This window comes from Parasteatoda tepidariorum, chromosome 2 (assembly GCF_982258835.1).
Source record: "Parasteatoda tepidariorum strain Cologne lab strain chromosome 2, Ptep-v5.0, whole genome shotgun sequence".
In the NCBI taxonomy this organism is placed as follows: domain Eukaryota; kingdom Metazoa; phylum Arthropoda; class Arachnida; order Araneae; family Theridiidae; genus Parasteatoda; species Parasteatoda tepidariorum.
Window position 1 is genome coordinate 58,141,476 of NC_141756.1, and position 18,467 is coordinate 58,159,942.

The 18,467-nt window shown below is 29.6% G+C and overlaps 1 long non-coding RNA gene across 2 annotated transcripts in view; it reads right to left on the reverse strand.

The window, feature by feature from the left end:
* The window catches only part of LOC139425001 (uncharacterized), a 168,263-nt gene that overhangs the window by 13,391 nt on the left and 136,405 nt on the right, over window positions 1-18,467 (reverse strand). The window contains exon 6 of one of the 2 annotated variants that reach the window (XR_015431392.1): window positions 1,460-1,502. This is a non-coding gene — a long non-coding RNA (uncharacterized LOC139425001). Of the gene's footprint in view, window positions 1-267; window positions 1,503-18,467 lie in introns of those variants that run through there. The other variant, XR_011636152.2, reaches the window with a different exon arrangement.

Consider the following 18,467-nt stretch of genomic DNA (forward strand, 5'->3'; position numbering starts at 1 on the left):
TCAGAATTCTGATTATTTAATCAAGGGAAGGTGGTAATAATATTGTTAAGCATTAAAGAACTTAAAATGCTTAAAAGGATGAAAGGGGGGCACCATAAATTTTCCCTCTACTTTCTTAAAAGTAGTTATGCAACAGCAGTTTGAGAGGCTATTTTTATCGTTCTGAGGAGTTTTGTACTAAGAAGTTTTTAATTTCCTCCAAAAAGAAAAGAAAAGAATGCTTTTGTAAAGCTGTTAAATTTCATAGAGAACCAGCTTATTTATTAATTTTTAATTTTTTGTTTATTATCAAGGTGCGTAGTCAATTTTTTCAATAAAAAATAAGCACCTTTAAAGCACTCAAAATTTTTTTAAGCACTTTTAAAAAAATATCATGTTGGCAAGTTTTTGACAATTGACGGTTTTATCCAGTTTCAACCGTCATGTCAAAAAAAAAATTTCTTTTTTGGCATAGTTTTAAAAATTATGAAATTTTGAATGATGTAAAATGAATGACGCTTTCCTACGCTACGGACTGACGGTACGCCGTAATAGATTGGGGTTGAATTAATTGTGAAAACGTTGAATAGAACAATATGAAGTGTCTTTTTGTATAATACGTGGAGAAAATAAACATGGTAAAGGGAAAATTAAGCACTTTTTAAAAACACCCAATGAAAAAAGCCCATTAAAGGGCTTTTAAAAAACGAAAATTGAAAATAAGCACCTTTAAGCACTTTTTAAAAACGCTACGCACCCTGATTATGTATTGAATAAGCAAACACAAACGTTTTCAAACAATTTTTTTCATTGAACACGTTCAATTATTGACCTTCATTCACTGTTAAAAACTGCTTTAAATCTATGTCTTTTTGATAACTTTCAGTCGTAACGTAAGTTAATAAAGTCTTTGTGATAATATTTTACATTACAATTTCTTCAAAGAATTTTTATTTCTAAAAGCTATAATTCCATACAAACTGTTCCTTTAAGGAGGCAATATATTAGGTAGCAATATACAACGGATTATCATTGTACAATAAGGAGTACGGATTGTATTTACAATTTCCACAGGGCATTTTAATAAAAAATTAATCCTCTGAGGGCTAGACACAGATGTTTCCCAACTGCAACCTAGTTGCTTTGCTATAACAAGAACCGGTGTTGCCCCATTTTATTCATGGAGAAATCAGTGAGAAATCTATAACAGGAAACTTTAGTACAGATTTGACTAATGCTTGGATGTTAAATTAATATAAATTGTTTTTACCAATAAAGTTAAAAGAAGCAGAAAAATATCAAAGATGAAAAGAAAGTTTGTGATAGTTTATACAGTCTGTATTATAACCTTTCATCAAAATACACACCGAAATTAAAAATTAAAAAAAATTCACCTATGTTATTCGAAGTTAAATACTAGTTATTTTATAACAAAAATACAATTCAGCTGTAACTATATTAAAATGCACAATATACTCACTTTATCTAACAAAGCAGTAATTCCTTTAGAAATCTCTAGCATTCTGAAAAGAAGATAAAAAATATATGTCAGTGAATTAAGAAATACGTAAAAACTAATCATATCATGTATAATGAGAAATATAATCAAACGATGAAAAGTAAGCACGTTATTAATTTATTTTGAGAGTGGTTTAAAACCTGTTTATTTTGAAATCGCGAATCGTGAAGTTGATTTAATTTTTTTAATCATTTTATTAACCAGTAGTTTTCTTATTGCAAGGTTATGGACCAATAGTTAGTCGAAAAATTGATTAGATCAAGTAAGAAATCGAAATGTTGCTACAGTCATATCACTTTCTTAATAAATACCTTCTGGTTATTTATAAAACGAATGGCCTAATTTCAGACATAATAATATACAAGGATTCATAGTTAATAATGACATTAAGAACAAAATAAATATATTACAAATTGCAATATAAATTAATCCCTCTACTTCATTACTTTCTCAAATCGTGCAAAAAAAAAAACTACATTAAATGTTTTAAAAATCATCGAAAAAAAATCGTAATAACACAAAATCTACTAAGCGATTAATATAAATTTAATGTGGATTACAAAACCACATTATTTTAGAAATAAAGAGCATTTAAAAACAAATCTTATCAAAGAAAGATAAGTTTATTTAAACATTTTACATGCGTGGGGGGTTTAAAAAAAAAACTAACCAAACCACCGTGTAATAAAGACGTAAGGCACATTCACGTTTTGTCAGGCACTTCACTTATCTAAGTTTCTAATCTCACTAATGTTGCAACGAAATGGATATTTTTTTTTTATCTCGTTAATATCTTTTCCGCCATGTTAGTTTCGTTTTTAATGGTCTTCACGGAGTTCAGAAACTTTTTAAAAGTACCCATAATCGGTGCATCGTATATCTTTTCGCTGTCTGGGAAAGGAAGGAGTCAAGAGAAAATTGAAAAATCATGATGCAGAGAATTTTGGTGGCCGACGAGTTCTAAATTTCCTTCCCTTTTTTTTCTGGTACGTTGAAGGAAATATGAAAGGAGATAATGAGTATATGGAGTTGGAACAGCTTGTTCTATTTGTGGTTGTAAGAAACGCTAGATTAACAGAAAGTCCACTTAGAAATCGTTAGCTCTCATTGATGGAATATTTTTCTACTTCAATGAAGTAGTTTTTTTTAAATTTAGATGCCAGTTTCCTTTTGGAATTAGTAACAAATTAGTACATGAAATTAAATATATGAAATGCATAAAAAGAATAAAAACATTTCACACAATAGAAAAACCTATCGCTTGGTTACTTTGTAAGACCTGAAAGTAAAAATGATTATAGTTGAGTGTAAAGTGTGAGATTTAGAAGATAGACCATTGAAGCAGAAATCAGATGGGGAAAAATGCCTTATTATTTAAAGACTTAAATTCTAACGAATTAATTCTCAAAAAATAGGATAGATGCAATTTGAAGAGCGATTTTTCCTACATTTTTTAAAATAAATAATGAGTTTATTGATTTTGAACAGCTTGTTCCATTTGTGGTTGTAAGAAAAGCAAGATTAACAGAAAGTCCACTAAGAAATCGTTTGCTCTCATTGATGGAATATTTTTCTACTTCAATGAAGTAGTTTTTTTTTAATTTAGATGCCAGTTCCCTTTTGGAATAAGTGACAAATTAGTATAGATATATGAAATGTATAAAAATAATTAAAACAATTCACAGAACAGAAAAACCTATCGCTTGGTTGCTTTGTAAGACCTGAAAGTAAAAATGATTATAGTTGAGTGTAAAGTGTGAGATTTAGAAGATAGACCTACTATTGACGCAGAAATCAGATGGGGAAAAGCACCTTATTATTTCCGACTTTAAATTCACAAAAGATAGTTTAGATGTAATTTTAAAAGCAAATTTTCACAATTTTTTTTTAAAAAAGAGATAATGAGTATATTGATTTTGAACAGCCTGTTCTTTTTGTGGTTGTAAGAAACGCTAGATTAACAGAAAGTCCACTTAGAAATCGTTAGCTCTCATTGATGGAATATTTTTCTACTTCAATGAAGTAGTTTTTTTTAAATTTAGATGCCAGTTTCCTTTTGGAATTAGTAACAAATTAGTACATGAAATTAAATATATGAAATGCATAAAAAGAATAAAAACATTTCACACAATAGAAAAACCTATCGCTTGGTTACTTTGTAAGACCTGAAAGTAAAAATGATTATAGTTGAGTGTAAAGTGTGAGATTTAGAAGATAGACCATTGAAGCAGAAATCAGATGGGGAAAAATGCCTTATTATTTAAAGACTTAAATTCTAACGAATTAATTCTCAAAAAATAGGATAGATGCAATTTGAAGAGCGATTTTTCCTACATTTTTTAAAATAAATAATGAGTTTATTGATTTTGAACAGCTTGTTCCATTTGTGGTTGTAAGAAAAGCAAGATTAACAGAAAGTCCACTAAGAAATCGTTTGCTCTCATTGATGGAATATTTTTCTACTTCAATGAAGTAGTTTTTTTTTAATTTAGATGCCAGTTCCCTTTTGGAATAAGTGACAAATTAGTATAGATATATGAAATGTATAAAAATAATTAAAACAATTCACAGAACAGAAAAACCTATCGCTTGGTTGCTTTGTAAGACCTGAAAGTAAAAATGATTATAGTTGAGTGTAAAGTGTGAGATTTAGAAGATAGACCTACTATTGACGCAGAAATCAGATGGGGAAAAGCACCTTATTATTTCCGACTTTAAATTCACAAAAGATAGTTTAGATGTAATTTTAAAAGCAAATTTTCACAATTTTTTTTAAAAAAGAGATAATGAGTATATTGATTTTGAACAGCCTGTTCTTTTTGTGGTTGTAAGAAACGCAAGATTAACAGAAAGTCCACTAAGAAATCGTTTGCTTTCATTGATGGAATATTTTTCTACTTCAATGAAGTAGTTTTTTAATTTAGATGTAAGCTTCCTTCTGCATTAAGTAACAAATTAGTACAAAGATATGAAATGTATAAAAAAAATTAAAACATTTCACACAAAGAAAAACTTGTTTTTTTGCTTTGTGAAACCAGAAAGTAAATATTATTGTAGTTGAGTGTAAAGTGCGAGATTCAGACGATAGACCACTAACGCAGAAATCATATGAGGAAATAACGCTTTTTTATTCAATGACTTAGATTTTTCACACTTACAATATAGTTTAGATGTAATTTTTAAAAGCAAATTTTCACAAGTTTTTTTTTAAAAGAGATAATGAGTATATTGAGTTTGAACAGCTTGTTCTATTTGTGGTTATAAGAAGCGCAAGATTAACAGAAAGTCCACTTAGAAATCGTTTGCTTTCATTAATGGAATATTTTTCAACTTCAACGAAGTAGTTATTTTTTTCAATCCAGATGTCAGTTTCCTTTTGTAATAAGAAACAAATTAGTTTAAAGATATGAAATGCATAGAAAAATTAAAATATTTTATATAAAAGAAAAATGTATCATTTGGTTGCTTTGTGATACTAGAAAATAAATATTATTTACATAGTAGAGTGAAAAGTGTGAGAATCAGACGATAAACGACGAGACATTAGACGGGGGAAAAATGTCTTTTTATTTGATGAATTCAGACTTAAAATTCTCAAAAGATAGGCAAGATGAAATTTGAGAAGCAAATTTCTATAGTTATTCCTTAGCATTATTTCAAAATGAGTAATTTACAAGCCTCAGAATGTGTTCAATAAATAACAGCACAATGCACCGAAACATCTTAAATGCCTAAACGAAAATCGCAGGGGATTTTCCCCTCAAACCACTTTCCCAAACATTTTGAAAGTGTTCCTCCTCATTGTATTTCCCCAGATACTTATTTATTTTGCATTTTAAAATATATTAAATAATATTTTGCTTTTTAAAAGTATATAGAAGAAAAAAAAATATTCCAATAACCCCCATAAAAGACAGCTGTATAAAATGCCTAAGTATTTCTCTCAAGTAGTTAAATCAGTCTACCTACACAGTTTAAACCGAGTTTAATTTAATTGACAGAATAATTCCGGGGAGAACTTAATACAATCACATGGATACAAGACCGCTCCTACTCCAATAGAATTCATTACCATAGAGAAAATACCTGGCTATAATTAGAAGCGCAACAGCGCGTTGTCAAGCGAAACGCGCGCGTCCACAATGCAAATAACGTCATTAATATATCGCGAACAACGTCTGCGTTTTCCCCTCTGAACGTTGCTTGACCAGTCGGACGTCGGGTAAATGGTATAAGATAGTTAATTTACGTAGGCTAGACTTCAATTAATCTGTCTCTTTAACCATTATTATACGTCGAAGTGATGCAAGAGGACGATCAGAGCAAGAATAATCATTTTCTGGGTAGTTAAATATGGTTTATGGATGAGAATACTTTTAATATGTACTTGTAAAGGCGGCGGTGCACTCGGTTTCAAACTTCGTCTGAGTTACGGGACAGACTTGAGACATGTCTGGAATTTCTGAAGATTACGCTAGGGTTAGAGGAACAATTTTTAATTTTATTTTTTCATAAATTATTTATATCACTAGTGGGCTGCGCCCCCTGCTCGCTAACGCTCGCCAACCCCCGAAAATTGGTACGCAATCTTATATGGTTTGCTTCGCAAACCAAGCTCGCTTCTAACTTAGGCAAATGCACAAAATTCTAAGAATTCAAAACAATCGTTCAAATCCATATAAAAACTTTTTTTTAAAAAAAATTACAAAATCTTAATCATAAATCTTTTTAGTAAATACTAAGTCATTAGAATAAATTTGAATTCAAATAAATGACATGTAATTCGTTGAACCTATTAGAAATGTGCTATAGTATAATTTGTGATATAAATCAAAAATCGTCAAATAAATTCGTAATACATAAATTCTTGAAAAAAAGCGCTTTCGACAAAATACTAAAATAGAGATCTATCAGCAAAGACTACTCACTTCTGCCTAGCTTAATAGTATGAGATTGCCGCAGCTGATGCTCTCTGGTTATTTCAGTTTCCGTTTTTAAAAGCGTTATATGTTGAGCCACCTCAGCTAGATTTGGCATGTGACTTTTCAGCGGCAATCATTGGTCGATTTTTCAGCGTTACCATTAGGGGAGTTGTAATGAGGGTTTTTTTTGTCGCCGTGTAAGAGAAATAGTAACGTAAACAAAACAAAGCAAACGTTGCCACCGGTGGAAAAGAAATACAGCCAAAATTTGGGAGACACGTAAGAGAATTATACTATTTACATTATTTAAAAAAAACGTTATAAACATTAATACAGATATATTTTAATAAAAAAAAGGTGTATGACACAATTAGCATTCGGAGACCTAATCAAATTTATTTCATACCCAAGTCTTCACTGTAAGAAATGGATACTCGAATTTCACGAAACTTTCCGCGTTTTTGACGAAACAGTTTTCTAGTATATACTCCGAGCGAGCATTCCGTCTAAGTGACCTATTGTCACCTCTTCGAGAAAACGAATTACTGCAATAGTAAAGAAATATTTCGTCATTCCGCTTCTTTCCAAAAAAAAAAAAAAAAACTAGTAGAATCAGTCTAATCTATCTTTTCCTCTAATAATCACTTTATCGTTGGCACCCATACAAATGGATCATTGTCGCCTTAACAACACAAGAAAGACAGAAGTGATCAAAAGGGATTATGATTACAAAAAGGGATAATGATCATTAAAAGGGAAAGTTTATTTATTGCATGAAAATATTTATTTTATAGCTTATGCCTTTATGTAGTTAATATTAAGTTTTAAATTGAATTAATGTTCTTGATGTCACTAATATGAACACGAGAGTCATTGCTCAACAATAAATAACAAATGTTAACTCAAACAATATACATAATAATTCGTCAACAAGCAATAAGTAGACACAGGCTAACTCAATGATCAAAAAGTAACCGGATGCAATAATCCAGAAGTTATGTTAAGGAAACAGTATGTATGAAAGGAAACAGTATTGTGTCTTTTGCAGTAAAAATCATCCAAGGAAAATAAAAGCATTAGCAGGGAAATTTCAGCACAATTTTAGAAAAGGGCCCAACGCCTGAAGGGTCAATTTACTTTAAAGAAAAATGACCAAATTTTCTACAATATTACGTTGGTTTCGCAGTCTATGTCTTAAAAAAAATTAAAAGCGATATATTAAAATAACAATCAGCTTTGCAAATAACCGGCGCTAAAAATGTAGAGTTGAGATTTTTTTTGCTTGAAATTTTTAAGTCACTAAACTTATTCATGGCATAAAAAAATTTATTCGGTTGAGCAGCGATGGCTCAGGTGATAGAGCGGTCGCCTTCCAATGAGGTGAACCGGGGTTCGATCTCGGCGATGGCTGGTCGATACAAATTTCGCATCCGGCTCGCACCGACCACAGTGCTGACGTGAAATATCCTCAGTGGTAGACGGATCATGAGTTAGAGTCCCCTTGTCGCAAGGCTAACTGTGGGAGGTTCTCGTGGTCTTTCTCTCCATGTAACGCAGATACGGGTTAGCTCCATCAAAAAGTCCCCCACGAAAGCAAATTTCTCCCAATACTCGATCGAGGAGTTCCCATTGTCTTCTGGATTCGGTTCAAAATTACAAGGTGATGGAGTTGAACATCAGTATTTATAAGCCCATAAAAAAATTGGGTCGGCTGTTTAACGACGGTTATAAAATTTATTCGGTTAGAGCCGTGATAGCTCAGGGGATAGAGCGGTCGCCTTCCAATGAGGAGAGCCGGGTTCGAATCCCAGCAAAGGCTGGTCGACACGAATTCCGCATCCGGCTTGCACCGACCACAGTGGTGACGCAAAATATCCTCTGCGGTAAGCAGATGGGTTAGCTTTCTCTTGCCGTCAGGCTAACCTAGGGAAGTTTTCGTGGTTTTCCACTCCAGGTAACTCAAATGTGAGTTAGCTCTATTAAAAAAGTCCTCTACGTAGGCAAATTTCCCCCAATACTTGATCCAGGAGTTCCCTTGTCTTCTGGATTGGGTTCAGTATTATAAGGCTACAGAGTTGAATATTAGTGGTCGTAAACTAGAAAAATTGGATCGGCTGTTCAACGACGGTTATGAAATAAAATTTATCCGGTTAAAATTACTTTTCAGTTTTGTATTTTTCACTATATGTGTGGTAATAAGAACTATTTTAAAAACTGCAACTTCAAGTAGACTGTTAGCATATAAACGCAAGAACTGCCAAATGAATAGTTTAAATACCATATAATTTGGCTTTTATATCAGAAATATTATTATCATAGAGTATGGCAGATTTACCACAATCTCTTCCTCCGTATACTTTTACTAGTGAACTTATTTTAAATTAAAAATATTCAAAAATAGACAAGAGAATAATAGTTTTGCATCTGAAACAAAGCAATAATAAAAATAATACATAATTTGTGTCAAATTAATAATCAGTACAAATTAATGTTTCTAAAACATTCTCGGTACATTTAATTAAATTTCTGTTAACAATGTCTTAAATTGTTAAATACTTTTCTTAACGGTTAAATTATTGTTTTGAAAGCATTAAGCAATTTTCTATTCAAGCAACTAAAAGGGCGCTTCCAAGAATGATAATTAATTTTGATTAAGATAATAATTAAAATTGATGGAATTAAAACGGAAGGGAATTAAATTAAGAATACAATGTATATTTTCCGCTACTGGTTTCAGTATTTAAACATGTCATTGAAAGACTTTACAGTTTAAAAATTAATGGTTTCTTAACTAATATTCTTCATGATTCATAAAAATAAATTTATAAACACATTGTTTGATATCATGAGAGAAATTTCTTTTAGCTTGGTTTTCATATATTGAAAATTTTGAGTTGTACGTGATGAACTTCGGTAAGTGACGTATAGTAGTAGGGGAGAGGGGGGCACAGGTGAACAAATTTTTTTATTTCTACATTTTTCAAAAAATATCATCAATTTCTCACAGTGAAGAAGTCCATATGTTTAAATATTCCTTTCTTTGTCTTATGGAATTTTTTGAGATATTTCAATAAAATATTTCTTTACTTTATGATATTTTAGAAAAATGACTTCAATTGTTCACATGTGCCCCTATTGGGGGCACATGTGAACATGCCTGGGGCACATATGAACAAGATTAAAAACACAAAGCAATCATCATATTTCTAAGAAAGAAATGTTTAATATAACAGATATAGATACGCATTATACTGAAGGGGTTGTAGCTTACTATGTGAATTTAAATCGTACAACAGTACTGTCAATAAGAAAATAATTTTTCAGCTGTACAATAATTTTTCCGCTGTTGGGTTTTTCGCAACTTCATGTTCCTCAGGACTTGTAATGGGCCTTTTTCTTTCTTCTCTAATACTCTGTCATGATTTATTTCTCTTTTTTTTCTATCTTTTCATTTGTAGCTTTGGCAATTCTATCTTTCTCAGGTGTATCAGTTAATAAGCGTGATGCGCAATCAACCGTTTAATAAAAAGAAATTTTTTAAAAAAAATTTATAAATTAATTATGGAAAATTAAATAATAATAATTTTAAATGCATGAATATTTTTTAAACTTATAATATTATGAGGATAAAAATCTTAATACTATGTAGGGGCACATGTGAACTGTTCACATCTGCCCCAGATGTTTTGTTCACAAGTGCCCCATCATCCTTCTTAAACCTAACTTGAAAAATAAAGAATTTTTAATTGAGTAAAAAAAAATTATTATCATAAACTTACCTGAATGTTCATATAATGGTCTGCAATAGTTAATTTCAATTTATTAGTTGATTTATACTATGCTTTCACTTGAAGAAGCGAGTGATTATAATATATACAACACCAGTTGATACAAAGAAATTGTCAGAATAGAACAACAAAATGTCTCATTGTTCTGAAAGTTTTGCAGAGAGGTAGAACTAGTACTGCCATTAATTGATAATTTTTCGAGATTTTTTGTTTCAATTCATATTGGTAAAGCATACCATGTTCACATGTGCCCCCCTCTCTCCTATATAGTCTGTAGTATATAGTCTTAATGTAGTATATAGTCTTAAAAAATATATAATAATTTTTTTACTATTTAATTGGCACAGAGTTAACTAGCAGAAAAATAAAGATAATATTACAGATAATATTTATAAAAGTATTCGAGGGAAGATCTCATTAAAGAATTTAAAAAAAACTGTAAAATGGCAATAATGTACAATCATTAAAAACACGGAATTAAGATTTATACTAGGTAATAAAATTAAAAAAAGTAGATCGACATGAAATTGCTTAATATCTAAACAAAGTGGTATATAATTATATTTGCCAATTGTACCAGTGCTACTAACTGTAAATAATACATAATACATAATTATAAATCGCTCATGGGCTGGAATAGCGGCACAAATCAAAAAATCATGTTTTGAGATAAGTGGGTTTAAAGTTTTCATTGCTAATAAAAATGCATAGGAAATGCTTTAGTTTGCTTAAACGAAGATTATCTTCAAGTTGAATTATGAGCTGTGCTAGTAATGCTACTGTAAAGAATGTGTATTTTCATATTTACACCTGTTCTTAGTCCAAAACGAGTGTTTTTTGAGTTGTGCCACTATTGCAACCCATAAGCGAAATGTTGAGATTTAATGCTTCCGTACTATATGGTAATGACATTTCTGTTAAAAAAATTTAAAAAAAAAACAAACATTGGAAATTTGGGTAATAAGCCCCAAAATATATGGTATTTAAACCATTGATTTGGTAATTTTTCTGTTTACATGGTAACGTTTTACCGGAAACTCTGATTTTCAAAATTATAGTTCTTATTATCACGCATTTAGTAAAAAATACATAACTGAAATGTAATTTTAACCGAATAAATAGTTTTTACACCGTATTTTAAGGTATCATGATATAATTACAAAATTTTACCACATTTTCAAAATTTCATAGCCATATTTCATAAAACCATATCTTATTTTTAATTTTGTTAAAATCACTACCAAAGAATTCTGGTAAAAATTCTGAGCATTTTGTTGGTCTCATGGACCATGGATTCAAAAACACGGTAAATTATCCCATATTATGGTAATTTCAACCATATTTTTTTCTCATTGTACATCTATCTGTATTGAGATAACGACCTAAGAATTTCTGCATTTATACGTAAATGATTTACTACATAAATTACTATTTTAGTCTTGTTCAAAATAAAGTTTCAGTGACATTAAAATTAAATTTTATAAATAAAAATACAGATTACAACTTTACTTGAACGAAAGCGAAAAAGGAAGAATAATGAAATATTCCAATTTTTTTTCTACTTAATTGGCACAGATTTTTCGAATAAAAAATTAAGATAATAAAAATCTTATTTATGAAAGTATTCGATGAAAGATCTCATTAAATTGCTTTAAAAAGAAATGCAACAAAACAGAAAACATGCAAAATCATTGTGAAATGCGTAATTACGATTTTTACAAGATAATTAAATAAATAAAAAATTAGATTTAGAAATGAAATTGAATGTTCGTTTCCTCCTTGTTTCCTGAACGAATAAAACGCTTGATTATTTGAATGAATAATTCTCATAATGTTGTACTAACTGCATCCGTACTCTTCAAACTTTTATTTTGGTTACAAAAAAAAATTTAAAAAAATCCGACTGCATTATAAATACTAGCTGGGAGTAATTACAACTAAATACTGAAAATGAATAAAAAAAAAAAACACTCTTGAAGCGAAAATATTTAAATTAGGTAATATATAAGCGAAAACTCGATTCTCTCTTTCAATTACGGTTATAGAAAAAAAGTTTCTTCGCAAGTTGCCATTTTTCCTTTACATAGTCGAAATATACTTTTGAAAAGAAATGTGGATTTTTATATTCATCTTGTTTTTAAAAAAAGAAAGAATAGATAACTAGGGTACAAATAAACACAATCATTTTCTTTATTCCAAACTCTTCGTCATTCAACACAAGGAATCTCAAAAATATATTTTTTTTTCATGAGTATTTTTTTCTAAAGAAAAATTCTTCGCTTTCATGTCCTTAATTAAATTTCGAAGGAAAGTAAGTGAAAAAGATTTCCACACAAATTAAAGCAATCGTAATCTTTATAAAACGCCCCTCTAAGTGGATCATTTTAAGGGGTTCATGAATTATTCATGATATATATTATGTATTCAAATTATTTATTTACTTTTTAATTCAAAAACATTTTTAGCCGTTCCCCAAAGAAAAGAATATAAACTGTCACAGTTTTTTTTTTTTAAAAATCGACCCTTAATTTAATTTAACCAGAATTTAAATGAAACAGATCAACAGTTTTATTATTATTCGAGGCAGGTACTACAGTAACCCATGGAATATTCATTGAGAGGACAACAAAGCACGTCATTTCTGCGTGCGTCAATATTTGTGTAAATGCGAAGGAAAAAAAAATCAAGTTTGAAGTCATTTATTTATAAATAATTCAGTTTTTTACTTTGTAAGGTATTAATCAAGTCAGTTTTGACTTATGCTTCAGAGACATGGAGTTATTAGCAACCTTCGAAAGGAAGGTCCTACGAACCATCTGTGCTATACTCGCTAACAACAACTGGAGAAAAAGATATAATTTTGAAATATTTAGGATCTTTAATAGTGATGATATCATTAAATCTATTAAACTAAGTAGAAAGAGATGAGCCGGGCATGTAGTGAGAATGAGCCCAGAACGAACAGCATTGAGAGTCTTTAATGCAATCCTCTCCCATAAAAGGCCAAGAGGAAGGCCCAAAAAGAGATGGATGGACTGTGTGGATGAGGAATTTGCCATCCTAAAAGTAAAGAGCTGGAAAACAATTGCTGAAAGAAGGGCAGAATGGGAAAAGGAAGGTCCAGGCTCACAAAGGGCTGTCGTGCCAATGCTGATGAATTCAGTCTTATTTTTAATTAATTATTTATTTTGGCAATTTCGGGTGAAATAGGCAGCGAAAGACCAGAAAAGTTACGTAGATAAGATTGAGTGCAACCTTTGCTAACCAAAACCATTTTCGGTGTTTATTCTAAGAGTAAAAAAAATAGTGCGTGGAGTCCCTCCGCGCGGAAGACGTTAAACTTTGCAACCTGCAACGTTAATTGTAGAAGAATCAGCAGTCGTAGAAGGATCACTAGTTCTATTCAACGACTCTTTTTCCTGCTCCGCTCGCTTCCGTACTCTGTAATCACGGTAATATTGTGCATTTTTCCCTCTTGAACCAGTGGAAGTGCTTGTGGTTGCCTCATCGTCTCGCCCTGGAAAATGTATTTGTATTAATAATGTATGTGAATGCGTCATAATGTAATTTCAGAAGAGAAAACCAAACAATCAATTGATATTCACAAGAGACGTACCTTGACATAACCTTAAATCCGTCGCATTGTCCGTGGGATTGTTTTCACTCATTTTTTACAATTGTTATCCACTAAGTTTGAAAATAAAAAAATACTACCCTTTTAAATTATATGTGTATCAAAACAAACTAAAAAAATATTTATAGAAAAACAAAACTTTTATGACTTTTATTATTTTTATGCTAGTGAGAACCAAAACAATATGGAAATGAATGAGGGAAAACTGGATCCTACCACGTGATTTCCCGGCCAATAAAAATGTAGCGTTAAACGTTTAACGCAACCTTGTTGGAAGTCGCATAAGAAGTATAACTTCAATAAGTGTCAGTTCACACCAAAGGCGATTTCCGAAGATTAAATTCGATAATTCCGATTTTTCTTAACTTTTTATGAAGACAAACAATTTAAGACAAAGTAAGTAAAATATAAGCATTTCTCAACAGCCCTTTGAAGGACAGGGGTTCGTGAAAATTAAGGTTTCGTGTTTTCTGACAAACGGCATGATTATGGCAATGTGGCCAGTTAGTCGATTTGAGTAGCCATCCATTTCAATCAGAGTGAGTTTCAAATGTTCCTTGGGTATCGTACCTCAGTTTATACAAAGACAACTCAGTGGTGAAACTGTGGTGGAGATAGAAAATCCGAGTACAGCAATCGAGGGACTGACCGACAACCTTAACCAATCATTTGAACGACTGTCCAAAGAGCATTAGAATGGTAAAGTACACAAATTAAGTGTTTGGGTTACTCTTAAACTGGTCGAAGAAAACAAGGCTTTTCTATCTGCCCTCATGCAACTTAAAGCTTCAACAGCATAATAGAAACGCTTTTGATCTCCCTTGGAGATGAAAAATAGATCATCTTAGATAATCCAAAAAGTAAAAGAAAGGAGCTTTCTCCGAAGGAATCGCCTCATATGTACACTGCACAAAATAAAATTATCACCCGAAATATCTTTAGTTCTAGTGAGAAGATTTCTCACTTAATAAAGTTGTTGATGGTAAAAAGAATGACCTCAAACATGCTAATTATTTAATGCTAACTATTAAGTTACGAAAAAACAAATACAGAGTAATTTTCTGAATCATATTTTCTCAGAATCAACATACATTTTTCGATGGATTTGAATATTTCACCATCAAAAAATTAGATGAAAATTTATCTGGTTTAACTAGTAAAACTAAATTAACGTCTTAATCTAGTTTAGCTTTGAAATATGATTTGTTATTACACTTTTTTTATGAAATACAGTTCGCCTAAAAAGCAGCTAGCATTTTTAAATCTGAGAATTTTTTTTTAAACCAAATGAAATTATTTAAGAGAATCCTATGAATTAATCGTATGAACTAGAGAGAAAATGGACCAAATGTTATTGAGTTAATACATTATGCAAATATAAACTCGCTTTTATTATTATAAAACATAAATCAAAATTTAATTCAATTTACATATATATTTTCTGGAATCTTTAATTCATAATGCACCGCATATTTTCCACACTATAAAACAATTCCTGTCAAATGACGGTAAAAAGTATCGGCAGTTAGGGAACCGATACTTTTAAACGCAAAATCCAATCCTTTTTATATGTTACGGAACGAAAAATATGTTATACCGTATTGTTCACAGTAAAATCACTGAATCATAGGATTTAAATAAATATTACAGTAAATTATAGGTACAATATTTTACGGTAAAAATGAATTTTGCGATAAAATGGATATTACGGATAATGCACCCTAAGTATCGGTATTTTATTCCGTAATTTGATTCAGAATTTTTTACAGTGTACATGATTCAGAACATATGTAGAAAATCTACGAAAATCATTGATTTATGGCTAATTTATTGTTAAAGAAATCATGGTAAAATAATCTATGCTTAAACTTTTTATATGCAATAATAAACACAGAAAGTATTCATTCCAGATTATTTTTCAGTAAAAAAAGTTAAAAATAAATTTTCTCAGCTAGATAAAATTTACATCTCATTTATAATACGCATACAATTTAAAGAATAAATGTGAAAAACAATCAATAAATTCAGAAAATATGTAACATAATTTAGGGTTACAATTTTTATGTCAAACAATAAACACGGATAACATTTATTCCGGGTCATTTTTTGGGGAAAAAAAAGTTATAAATATAAATTTGAAATATTGGACTCAAAGAAAAAGATCGAACAAAGATTCCTGACAAAAAAGTGCCATTCCTCGTCATTTCCACACGTCAAATTTTTGTTTCTCCCAATACCATTTCATTTTACTTCCCATTCATCTTATATGTCTGGAAAGTCGCATAGAGAGAGATCTGGCGAGAAAAAAAAAATTCCGAAGCCTTGATCCAGCGCCAAGATCAACTAGACTTTCCGGCGGAAAAGTCTGGATCGTGTAGTTTCCCAGCAAAATAATAATAAAAAAAAAGTCTTTTTCTTCATTCATTTTTTCCATTCATTATTATTTTTACATCTTTTACAGCTAGTGACAAAATAGCATTTAGCCTTTCATTGCTATAATACATTCAACATGCTGTTTTAATGAAGTTGAGGGAAAAGAAAAAAAAAAAAGAGAATTTCTGCTTCTTCAGCTCGTTGGAATACTTAAATAAAATGGGACATGTGGAAATAAAAAGAAGTTCCTACGCTTTATTCCATTTTTTTCCCCAGTTTTATAATAATTATTTTTATTTTCTTTTTTGGTGTGCTAATGAGTAGACGGATTCATTATCTCTACTCACGTTTTTAAGGTTTTAAGGCAGTAACTAATATAAAAATGAATAACTTTTTATTAAAAATTACATTTTAGAACGTTGCATAAATAAAATTCAGAATTATTAGTTGATTTTTTTTAATAAGAAGCACGTATATGATAAATAAAAGTGGGTAAAAAACAGACACTTACAAACATTTTTATTAAAATTAAGAGTTTAACTAACAAAATTAAATTTTAAGTAACAAAAGTTATAATTTTTTTGTCACATAAATAAAATAAAATATGTATTAAAGATAGTTTATGGAATCTACCAGTTTCTTTCAAATGGAGCGAAATAAATATAAGTATAAAATGCACAGACATAAAAAATAATTATTATTGTTATAAGACATAATTTGTGACTTGATATATATGAGAATATTAGTCCTCTTTTAAAAAAATAATTTACTAAAAATTTATTTATTAAAAGAAGTTTATTCATACACAATCTTCATTAACATTTCTTTTAAAAAATAAATGCTTAATTAAATTATAACCACTAATCTGTTTTAGTAATTAAATTTAAAAAAAAAAGAGTTTAATGTAAGAAGGAGCTAAAAATCTATACTATGTAAAATAAATAAATAAAATAAAAAAAATACGACATTATTTTCTTTTAAAGTAAAAAACAAAATAAGATGTAAAAAGAGTTCGGTCTCCGAGTTGTTTAAAGCGATTAACATCGATTAAAAAATTTGAAGCTTAATTCTAAAATATAAAATATGCAACAAACGACTTTTTTGTATATCTTAATAATTTGCAATTCATCAACTAATATTTGCAACTTTTATAAACTAACATTTGTAAGCAAATTTAAGGGGGTTTCGTTCCAGTACGAGCATAGTATTGGTCAAATTTTTAAAAGAATTTGTTTCCCCCTAATAATTTAAAGGTTAAATGCAAAACAATTTTTATTAACATTTCTCTGTTATAAGACCATTTTAGTGTTTGGTAGGTTGTCTGGAATATGGCTTTGATTTGATTCAACTAATTATTCCTTTTTACACACCCCTTATTTCATATTTATATAGAAAATTAGTACAAGAAAATATCAGCTAGCATTATTTATTTTTATTTTCCAAAACAGAATTGAGTTTAACCCCTTCCAGTAAATGCTACTTAACTTGCTGTTGATTACAATAATAAATTAAATTTGAAATTTCCAATGAACTGAATCTTGCAGCAAAAGTAAATTTTTCTTAAATTAAATGGTATATTATGAAATTTTTTTTTATTAAATCTTAACGGTGTGCATTAATAAAGCTTATACAGTGCATTACAAACATAAATGAAAATGTTGGGTCTTTTTTATATTGTAAAGATACTGTTTAAAAAAAACTATAATTATATAGAAGATAATCTTTAAAGATATGGATAAATCCATTACAATCTATGCATGACTTCTTAAAATATTATTTCCTAAAAATTTCATAGCAAACATGAAAATAGAGAAAAAAAAATCATATCACTAGAATTCGAAAAGTACTGCAGTAATTTATTTTTAAAATCAATGAAAAAATACATTTTTTCTTTGAAAAATAAGGAGAAAAATCAAAACTAATACTTCTACATAGGTGGAAGATACATAAGCTTTCAAATTGTACAAATTTGAAGAAAAAAAATCTTCAATACAAAATCTTTTCCGCGTCTTAAATAATCTACTAATTTGTCATTTTTCAATATATTTTAAATCTAAAATTACGATAATATCAAAACACGTAAGAGATATACACTAAAATTCTATTACAATGAAACAATGGGAAAAATTTCCTTTCATATAAAAGTATTTTTAGTCTCTTATATTTTATTCAAGCAAAGAAAACAAACAATGCTCCGAAACGATACTGGGAATTTTGCTCGAAAAGAAAAATATTTGATTTTCTTCAATATG